We start from the raw sequence: 11,075 nt of genomic DNA on the forward strand, positions 1-11,075 counted from the left end.
GACAAGATGAAGAATTTATCAAATTTTTATGAGGGCAGGTCTAGCGGTTTCGGAGACCTAACGAAAAAAAAATGCCATTTGGCGGTCAAAAATGATCATTAGACATATGCACATCAAATTATCAGATATTTTATAGAGATTTTAACAATAAGTATAAATTTTGTTTGCATTCCTATGGGTTCCGTACCAATGTTTATTCGTTAGACGGCGACGCGGCGCTTACGCACTTTGACATTTTGTCTCTATGCAGTTAAAGCAGTACGATTGTTTTGAAAAAAAAGTTCAGATCTTCCAAAATATGCCAAAATAAAGAAAACATTATTTTTTCCAAAAAAAATTTAAAAAAAAAAAAAAAAAAATTAATTTTTTTTTGAAAAATATTTTTTTTTTCAAAAAAAAGTAATTTTTTGTCCAATTTATAGTTTCTCAAAAATCTTCTTTTTTCAAAGTAATTTTTTTTAAAAAATGTCAATAGTTTTTAAAAAAAATAATAATTTTTGGTACGGGAAGTTCCAGCAATTTGCCTTAAGGCACGATGCCTTAATTGCCTTAAGACAGAATTCCACTTACAGCTAGTTTTCCAAATGATAAGAACTTAAAATAACAATTTTATTTCTAGTTTAAATTAGTAGTAGATAGAGTATATATAATATGTATATAATACTATATATAATATGCAAATATAGAAATGTGTGTGTATTTGTGTGGGTATAAAAATTATTAAATTTTATTGTAGAATTTGATTTTACTGATTGCTGTGTATTGTTTACTATTGCCTATTTCATTAACAAATTGCTGATTCGTGGCACGCGCTTGGCTATTTAAATCCAAACTAGCTGTAAGTGGAATTCTGTCTTAAGGCAATTAGGGCATCGTGCCTTAAGGCAAATTGCTGGAACTTCCCGTACCAAAAATTATTATTTTTTTAAAAACGATTAACATTTTTGAAAAAAATTTACTTCGAAATAATTAGATTTTTGAGAAACTAGGAATATGACAAAAAATTACTTTTTCTTGAAAAAAAAATTTTTATATGAAAAAAAAAATTTTTTTTTGAAGAAAAAAATTTTTTTTTGAAAACAAACTATTTTTTTGAAAAGAAAAATGTTTTCTTCATTTTGACATATTTTGGAAATTCTGAACTTTTTTTCAAAGCAATCGTACTGCTTGAACTGCATAGAGACGAATTGTCACAGCGCAAGTGCCGCGCCGCCGTCTAACGCATAAACATTGGTACGGAACCCATAGAAATGTAAAAAAAAATTATACTTATTGTTAAAATTTCTATACAATATCTGATAATTTGATGTGCATATGTCTAATTATCATTTTTAACCGCCGAATGGCATTTTTTTTTACTTTTTTCATTAGATCTCCGAAACCGCTAGACCTGCCTTCATGAAAATTTGATCAACTCTTCATCTTGCCAATACAAGTAAAATGTTATTTGAATTATTCAAATCGGACGCTCCGTTCTCTTAAAAACTGAGTTACCGTTTTCGGCACTTTTTGCCCCGTATCTTCGGAACGGCTAGACCTAACTTCGCCAAAAACTAATCAGCACGTCTCCTTATCAGTACGAATCGAATGTTTTTTGAATTATTCAAATCGGTTGATCCGTGTTCCCGAAATCGTCGACGAAAATTTGTATCCGCACATACATACACACACATACATACATACATACACACACACACACACACACACACATACATCCATTTTTTCTAAGGTATGCCAAAATGTTCAGAAACCTCTGAAACGTAAAGATATATAAAAATTATCATTTTCGATTTTTTTGCGATTACTATAACTTACCCTACGGGAAGTTAACAAAACATAAAAAATCAAACAAATAATAACAATATTAGATCTAATGAGATTACATGCATTTGTATATATATATATATATATATATATATATATATATATATGCGTTCGTATGTGTAAGCTCTACAGTAGATAAATCGTGAGTTCATAAACGAGCTCAATTTACACTTTGTTTTCTATCGGAAGAAATAACATGAATTAGCTCGTTCTAAATTATCGAGTCGCGGCATTTACCAGATCTAAGTCTATTTGTTTAAACACATATAACGTAGGAGAGATATCGCACTTCGATGCTAGTTTTCGATTCTGGTTGGTGAAGACTGAAACGCAAACACAATTTACACGTATTAGATTCTTGAGCTGCAAACACGATGAAGCGTTATTGCTATAAGTGGATGTCAAATATATTGTGAATTATCGAATCAACGTTATGAGTAGCGATTTATGAAGCGTATGCGAGCGAAGTCTCGAGGTAAAATCGGAAAGCGTTGATCATTTTCATCAATTTTATCGTATGTTTTTATACATTTTTAAAATAATAAGTATTTTGCTCGGAAACCGTAATCTAATTTAAACAACAATTTGATAGTTATTTTTTTGTGATGACGAAGTCACAGATTGGGAAAATTAAAATTGAAAAGGTGACGCTATATATATATATATATATATATATATATATATATATATATATATTGATAAACTATATAATAACTTATGAATAAAAAGAAATAGTAATTGTATTATCTAAAATTATATTTTATTTTTGGTATTACATTTATAACTAATAACGCATAAGTAACGGTAATCAGATATTTTTACAACTCAACACTGGAGGTCTCTGTATTCAGCATATTTTAATGAATTTAAATCAAATATATTTTGATGAACCGCTGTGAAATGAGATTATTTCTCTTTAAAAAATTAAATTGATTTTCATTATAAAAATTTCAATTTGAACTAATAGTAAATTTTATATTGATCTCTTGATTTTTTTACGACGCGTCAACTGTTCGCGCTCAAGTTGTATTTACGGTGGAGCGATCTTGTCAATTGCTCTAATTATAAATCAGACAAGTAATATGATCGTAATAGTAATTCTGTACACAATGTTTTCCATCTTTCGACTATTTGTATATATATATATATATATATATATATATATAATTTTTAATAATTAACATAAGCAAATTCATTATTACCTTAGTTTTTCTTTATTTGCTTTTATTTTCTGAAATTTCATGTATATAATCTGTCAAAATTCATGTAAAATAACAGCAAATTAATAAAAAAACAAATACTTAGTCTATTGTGGCAAAACCAAAGTTGTCCATATTTGTTTCACAAAATTTTATGAACTAACCGAAAAACCTTGCTAATGTTTATTTGAAACTAAGGAATACTTGTTTCAGTACATGTATACCGATTTATTTTTATATGTGCGTAATTGACGCAAATACTTAAACAGCATATTTTAACGTACAAATGACTCTTGCTAACTATTTAAAAATATTTATTTATCAACGTGGTCTCGGTGTTTACAAATGTCGTTCGTTCTGTGCTCGGCGCTCTTTCTTGCGTTTGTTAATTACCGTAATAAAACGCAATGATCTTAACAACAAAGCATAGCACATTTAAAACGTGTACTATAGCAGAGCGTACAATAAAACAAGAAGTCTTTCCTTTCTTCTAAACTAATACCAAAACACCAAATATTTAAATGAACAACACTATAAAACTTTCAATCTTACGTTGCGTGAACTTATTTTTGATTGATTGTTGAAAGAACTATATCGTTATTTATGACTATGCTGATATAAGGAAATAAATACTTTTAGAATTTTTTGACGAACTTCACAGAAATTTATTGAAATGGATTGCTGTAACCGTTTGAAGTTTTGCGGTTTATATTATTGATTCCTTCGCAAACTCACTTGAATAATGTTAATTGCTCGTGTGTCGAGAGCTGAAATTATTATATATATTAAAGTAATAACTGAAAGATACTCGATAAACTGCAATTATTCTCTCGAATCGAATCGAAATTCAGAAATTTTGGAAACAAATTCATACGTCTCGGGCCCAAAATATGCAAAACTATTCAATACCAAACAAAGCGATAAATTCTGAATTTGTTAGAAATAAACTTAGTATGCCATAAACTTGAAAAAATAAGCATATAATCGAGAAATGTGTAAATAAAAAATACATGAAAAAACAATATGAAAAATACTACATAAAAAATTATAGTCGTCTGAGCAATGAAACATCCATCTTATTTTTTACACACCTGCTATCTGAAGTATTGAAATATGTATATATATATATATATATATATATATATACATATTAGGGTAGGACGGGGCACATAGGTCCGATTTGACTTTGAGCAATTATTTAGTAATGACCAATTATATTACTACAAATAACACATATCAAATAAACAACTGTCTAATTAAGCACAGTATTACCTAATTTCACTGCTATTATTGTAGGAATGAGTTTTTTTTTCGTTGTTTTGTTTTAAATTGGTCAACTGGTCCTTTTTACCACATAAGCGGGGTAAAATAGGATAGCCAGAAAGCAAATAGGTTCTATGTCTTATTTATAATTGTAAAGGAGTTTTTCAAAGTAATAGCTACTTTATTCAGCCAATGTAAAATGAAAATTTTCTGGGTATATTTTTTATATAAATAACATTGTATATTACCTTGGTCTGGTATTTTGTTAGAAATAATCATCAACATGATTGAAATAACTATTTATTTAACTTATATTTTTAAAAATACCTTTTTGAATTTAATTTTAATTATAATATTTTATTGTTCACACTTTTTCCGGTAAACGTTTAGGTGATCCTTTTTACCCTACCTAAGCGGGAGCATTTTTAGAGGTTATATGAAAAGCTGTTGAATCTAATTAAAAATTAATAATGCATCTTATTAAATAATAAAATAATATATACTTGAAAGCTATATTAAGGGTTGAGTAAGCTAAATAACAGTGCTCACAATCAAGAAAACGAACAATGGAGAACAATACTTTTGTTATGTATTTTCAAGTATTGCCCTTTATCTGTTATTAGAAATGTCGTAAGAATCAAAGTAATGGCTGGTTATACTTTTTTCCCTCTAGTTTCAAATACTGTTGTCAAAATATTCTGTACTTCACTTGTTTTTGAGAAATCGGTTGTAATATAATTATTCAGAATAATTATATTTTACATTATTTTGAAGAAATCCACATTCATATAAAACTTATTACATACAACTAAACACATGAACTTCAGTTGTTTGAAAGTGAATTTAAAAAGCTCCTTTATACTTTTTTTCTAACTGATGCCGTCTCGAATATCACCTGACCCGTTAACCGTTGCCCTCGGTATCAAATTCCGCGCGAATAAAAATGTATATTTTGCTCTCAGAATTCAAGTTGGGAACTCTAGAAGTGAGTGTGTGGAGAAAAACAAACACGCCGTTGCATCCGTTGAGACGGTGTGCATCTAATGCTCTTTTTAGCGAATGAAACTAGACCATTATTAAGCGAGCTTTCTCTCTTCGCCAACTTGCATACTAAACGCTTTTAGAGAGTTCCAGCTTATGCGGATATCCGGATATCGCCGGGAGTCCAGGCTAGACAGATTTTGACCGAAAACGAACGATATAGAATATTATGAGGCCGTAGATATATCGGCGACGTGGTTTATTTTTCTCATATCGTATTCATAAACTGAATGATATAGAGAAAATATATATCATGTCAAGACTTAGTGATTAACGTTAAATTAAATGTAGATGTTAATATGGTAAAGCGGAAATAGTAGATTAAATGTAAATATTATATGTTTAATGTAGGAATTTTAGGTACTTTATAACGTTTGTTTAAGTTTTACTGTTTAATGTAAAGTAAATGCTACATTATAGAGCCAATTTTCGGATAAAATATAAATTAAACGAATTGATAATAAACTAGTGGTATATGAAATAGTGCCTTGAGGCAAACTGCTGAAACTTCCCCGTGCCAAATTAAAATTTAGAAAATCCAAATCATTTTCGAATTTTCTTTTGGAAACTAAAAGAAATTAAATCATTTTTTTTATTTTTTTTTATCAAAAATAATCGTTTCGTCGGTATAAGCAGAAAGTTTTTTGAATCATTAAAAATCGGATGCTTATTTCTCTCAAAAACTGCCATTTCTTGCAAATTTAGCTCAGTATCTCCAAAACGGCTAGACCTACGTGTTTTTTGAACCATTCAAATCAGTTGATCCGTGCGCCCAAAAACGTGGACCAAAAGTTGTATTTATACATTCATACACACACATTTACTTTTTTTAAGGCATGCCAAAATGTTCAGAAACCTTCAAAACGTGAAGAAATGCAAAAATTTTCAAATTCGATTTTTGGCTCATTACAATAACTTACTCTACGGAAAGTTGATAAATAAAAGACCATGCTGTGCGATCAGCCGCTTTTCACATAAAACATAAAACAAGGCATCAAAAACTTGCACTTATGATAAAATTGCTATGTCATGTTTGTACGTTTTTTCGGTCGACGATTTCGAGAATACGGTTCAACCGATTTAAATGATTCAATAAACATTTGATTTCTATTGATGAAAAGACGTGCCGATTAGTTTTTGGACAATGCAGATGTAGCAGTTTTGAAGATACGGGGCAAAAAGTGCCAAAAATGGTAATTTAAGTTTTAAGAGAGCGGAGCGTTCGATTTCCATAATTCAAAAAGTAAAATTACTTGTATAGACAAAATGAAAAGCTGATTGAATTTATAGAAATGTGGGTCTAACGATTTCGGAGATCAAAGAGAGATTCAAAAATAATCAGCCGCTTTACACATAAAACATAAAAGAAGTCGACGATTTCGGGAATACGGTTCAAGCGATTTAAATGATTCATAAAACATTTGATTTCTATTAATAAGGAAACGTGCTGATTAGTTATTATCTAAACTATCTATCATAAATTAATTCCTATTATCTTTTTATTTAAAAGTTTATTAAAAAAGACAACTCAAATTATATATGGAGATATTTTTTATGTCTTCCATGCGCCGCTACCTATTTATATTAATTTATGATGTAAAAGATTGATTTAAGAGACGTAAGCTATCAGTAATACCTTGTGCCAGGCACATTTTTTTCTATAATCAGTTTTAACTTCATTAATAAATCACTGAAATCAGAAATGTCTCCAAAGAATAGAAATATATTGATTTATATAACCAACATAGGAACAGTCTAAATATAAGTAAATATTGTAAATCAATAGCATGTGGTAACTACATATATCTATTTTTTTATAGAAAATGTTCATCAAATTAAATTTAAATTTATAAACGTATTCAACTCTAGACTTCATAAAAAATGAATTTTTCGCTTTTCGTTCATCAATAAAATTGGAAAAGTTGCAAGCTGAAAGAAATATTTGTCAAAAAAAAATATGATTTAAATAATTCAAAAAAATAATAAACATTCGATTCCTATTGATAAGAAGACATGCTCATTAGTGCTAGTCAAAGCAGGTGCAGTAGTTTTAAAGATATAGGGCAAAAAGTGCTAAAAATGGTAATTCAGGTTGTGAAATTCAATAATATCGATTTCAATAACTCAAAAAATATTTTACTTGTATTGACAAAGTAAAGTATTAATTAAATTTTTAGGAACGGTTTCGGAGATCGAGGAAAAAATGGAAAAAATGGCATTTGGCGGTCAAACGTGATCGTTAGACATGTGCATATCAGATATATTATTAATAAATACAAATGACATTTCCATGTAACACGGCGCTTACGCGCTTCAGTATTTCACATCTAAGACATCTATCCATCCATCGATTAATTTTTTTCAAGGTTATGTAAAATAGAATTACGATCTCGTCAATGTGTTTGGAAACAACTACTATGGCTACTGGCTACATCATCTGCGTATATCTCGGCCATATTAACTACCAAGCTTATAGAATCGATAGTTGATCGCGAAAACCATAATGATTGTAAGCTAAGAGTAGGTCAACTACTGCAAACATTCCTTTGTGAATTATTCTTTCAAATATTTTACCCACTGTATCCAGCATCCAAAAAACATTCAAATAGTAATGATTGCGTGAAGTGGAGATTAGTTTGGCAAAGACAAGTACAGTCATTTCGGAGATACGGAGATAAATGTGCAAAAAAATGGTAGTTTTTGAGAGAATTGAGCGTCCAATTTGAACGATTCAAAAAAAAATGCACTTATATTGACGAAACAATTGAAAAAAAAATTTTTGAATATCGAAAATAATTCAGATTTTGATTTTGGCTAAAAACGACTTGTTATATGCTTCAAATAATTATTTTTAACTTTGCAATTCAGTTTTTATCATTCTTATAAATATTAGACAATGTTACAGTATTTATAATAATCTATTTGAAAACATTTATTATTCCTCGAACATTTCGTTACGGTACGGAAAGTTCCAGCAACTTGCCTTAAGGCACGATATAACAACACTAGCTTACTTTTTTTTATCTTTTACTCTTTTGTCAGGGTAATGGCTCAGTTGTTTTTTTTTAAACCACGTGTAAGCTTCTATAAAGGTTATATAGAAAACTGTTGAATCTAACTTAAAATTACTTATACATCTTATAAAATAATTAAATAATGTATATTCGAAAATTCTATTAAGATTTCATAAACTAAACAACAGTGCTCACAACCAATAAAACTAACAACTGCCTGCACAGTTCTGTATATCTGCGGGAAGGTAGCTATGACAACATTATGCATATGAATGTCCAATTGACAAAAAAATAGTTTAATATCGTTCAATATTCTTCTGAAAAACGCTTGTCTCTAGTTACCCCTATTATCAATTCACATTTAAGACAACTGTATATTTTCTAAATTTTGAAAACATATTATAAATATCATGTTATAATTGTATCTAACCTGATATATACAATTTTGAACAAATATATAAACCTATATTTATTTTTACGCGTAATAAATTAATAAAATAATGCACAACTTAATTAACAAAATTATCAATGTTTTCTCAAGTAACATAAAGTATATTCATTTTTTTAGCTTCTTTTTTAATTATAAAATTTTATTATGATATTTAGTTTTTAGTACAGGACTAATCAAAATTGTTGCGCAACGTGACATTTTGTTCTTTATCTTCCCCCACAAATATTTGCCTTCACCATTGACATGCCCTTGTTCTGTGTAGGAAAGGTTCGGAAAATATGAAAAGAATTGAAGATAATTTTATAATTCGTGCATTTTTGGAACGTTTTTTAGAAGTACATTATATCTTCTATTTAATTGTTGGTTTTAAATTTCCTCTCCCTTCTTCGTCTTGGCCCTGCAGCAAATTTGCATGATGTGGTAATCGCCGTTCTTTTCTTAAAAGCTGGTGTTGCAGATTTCTTCTGCACATGACACATCGGAACTAGAACCTTCATCTTTTGGCATCTTCCTATCCAGGCGATCTACCACCTCCTCGGATGAAGAACCCTCTGAGGATTCTTGCGAAATATTTCTTTCTAGATCGGGTTCAGACAATTAAAAAATATAACTGTGCGTTCATATAAGAATAAAAATTTTAAAATTACATTTAAAATTACACTAAAAATAGATGTTACAAAATAATTTTGTGTAGTCCTATATTAAAAAAATATGATAATAAAATTTTGTTATTAAAAAAAACTGAAAAATATTCATGTTTATGTACAAAAAATAATTAATAAAGCCTTAAAAATATCATATAATCTTCCAGATTTAACACCCACCAAATATCTACAGATATAAACAAATTATCATTCATTAAAATGAAATAAATATATGTATATATAAAAAAAATCATAATATCTTATACCTTGCACCCCTGCCTGACTGGCGATGAGTTATGAAAATGTTATGCCAATGAAACAAAATATTAAATAAAATGTAGACAAGTATTTGACATTTGCCAAAATAATAATTTCAAATATAAAAAATGGAAATTATAATATTAATCAATTAAACATAAACATCAACTCACCTTTAAGAAATATCAGAGTGAAATTTTATAAATATAGTAGAAACTTTTTCGAAAAAAATTATTTTGAACATAAAGTGAAATTTTAAATTTTGAACAAACATAAATCTAAATTTGTTTTTACGCTTACTAAGATAATTTTTTTTTATTTTTTATTTTGGAAAACTAGATGTACTTAATATACTTAATATTACGCTTATTAAGATAATTTTTTTTAATTTTTTTTTTTTTTTTGGAAAACTAGATGTGCTTAATATTACTTTAAGAACAAAAAAACGATAATTTACTCAATCTAGTTATGCAATATATTATTATCTTAGTAAGCGTAAAAACAAATTTAGACTTATGTTTGTTCAAAATTTAAAATTTCACGATACAATATATTTTTTCGAAAAAGTCTCAACTACTATATTTATAAAATTTCACTCTGATATTTCTTAAAGGTGAGTTGATGTTTATGTTTTATTAATTAATAATATAATTTCGATTTTTTACAATTTGAAATTATTATTCTGGCAAATGTCAAATACTTGTCTACATTTTATTTAATATTTTGTTTAATATTCTTCTATGAACGTAAACTTATATTTTTTAATTGTCTGAATCTGATATAGAAAGAATCATTTCGCAAAAATCCTCAGAGGATTCTTCATCCGAGGAGGTGGTAGATCGCCTGGATAGGAAGATGCCAAAAGATGAAGGTTCTAGTTCCGATGTGTCGAGTGCAGGAAAAATGTGCGACACCAGCTTTTAAGAAAAGAACGGTGAATACCACATCATGCAAATCTACTCCTGGGCCAAGGCAAAGAAGGGAGAAGTCCATCACTTCCGCCTTCAAGTGCATGAGAGGAAATCTAACACCAAAATTAAACAGAAGCTATAATGTACTTCTAAAAAACATTCCCGAATTATAAAATTGCCTTCAATCCTTTTCATTTTTTCCGAACCTTTCCTACACAGAACAAGAGCATGTCAATGGTGAAGGCAACTATTTGTGGGGAAAGATTAGGAAATGTCAAATGTTCATTTTTGGCCGCCAAATGGCATTAGTAGCTTCCCGTAGGGTAAGTTATAGAAATCGCGAAAAAATCGAAAATGAAAATTTTTTATTATATGTCTCTCAAAAATTTTTGTTTACAAAGTATTCAAAAAATGATAAAGCATTTGCAAAAATTTTAATTTTCTTTACGGAAAGTTTTAGCAATTTGCCG

Source organism: Ctenocephalides felis, unplaced genomic scaffold (genome assembly GCF_003426905.1).
Source record: "Ctenocephalides felis isolate EL2017-DRISC unplaced genomic scaffold, ASM342690v1 CF-g0.4_SCAFFOLD_01886, whole genome shotgun sequence".
NCBI lineage: Eukaryota > Metazoa > Arthropoda > Insecta > Siphonaptera > Pulicidae > Ctenocephalides > Ctenocephalides felis.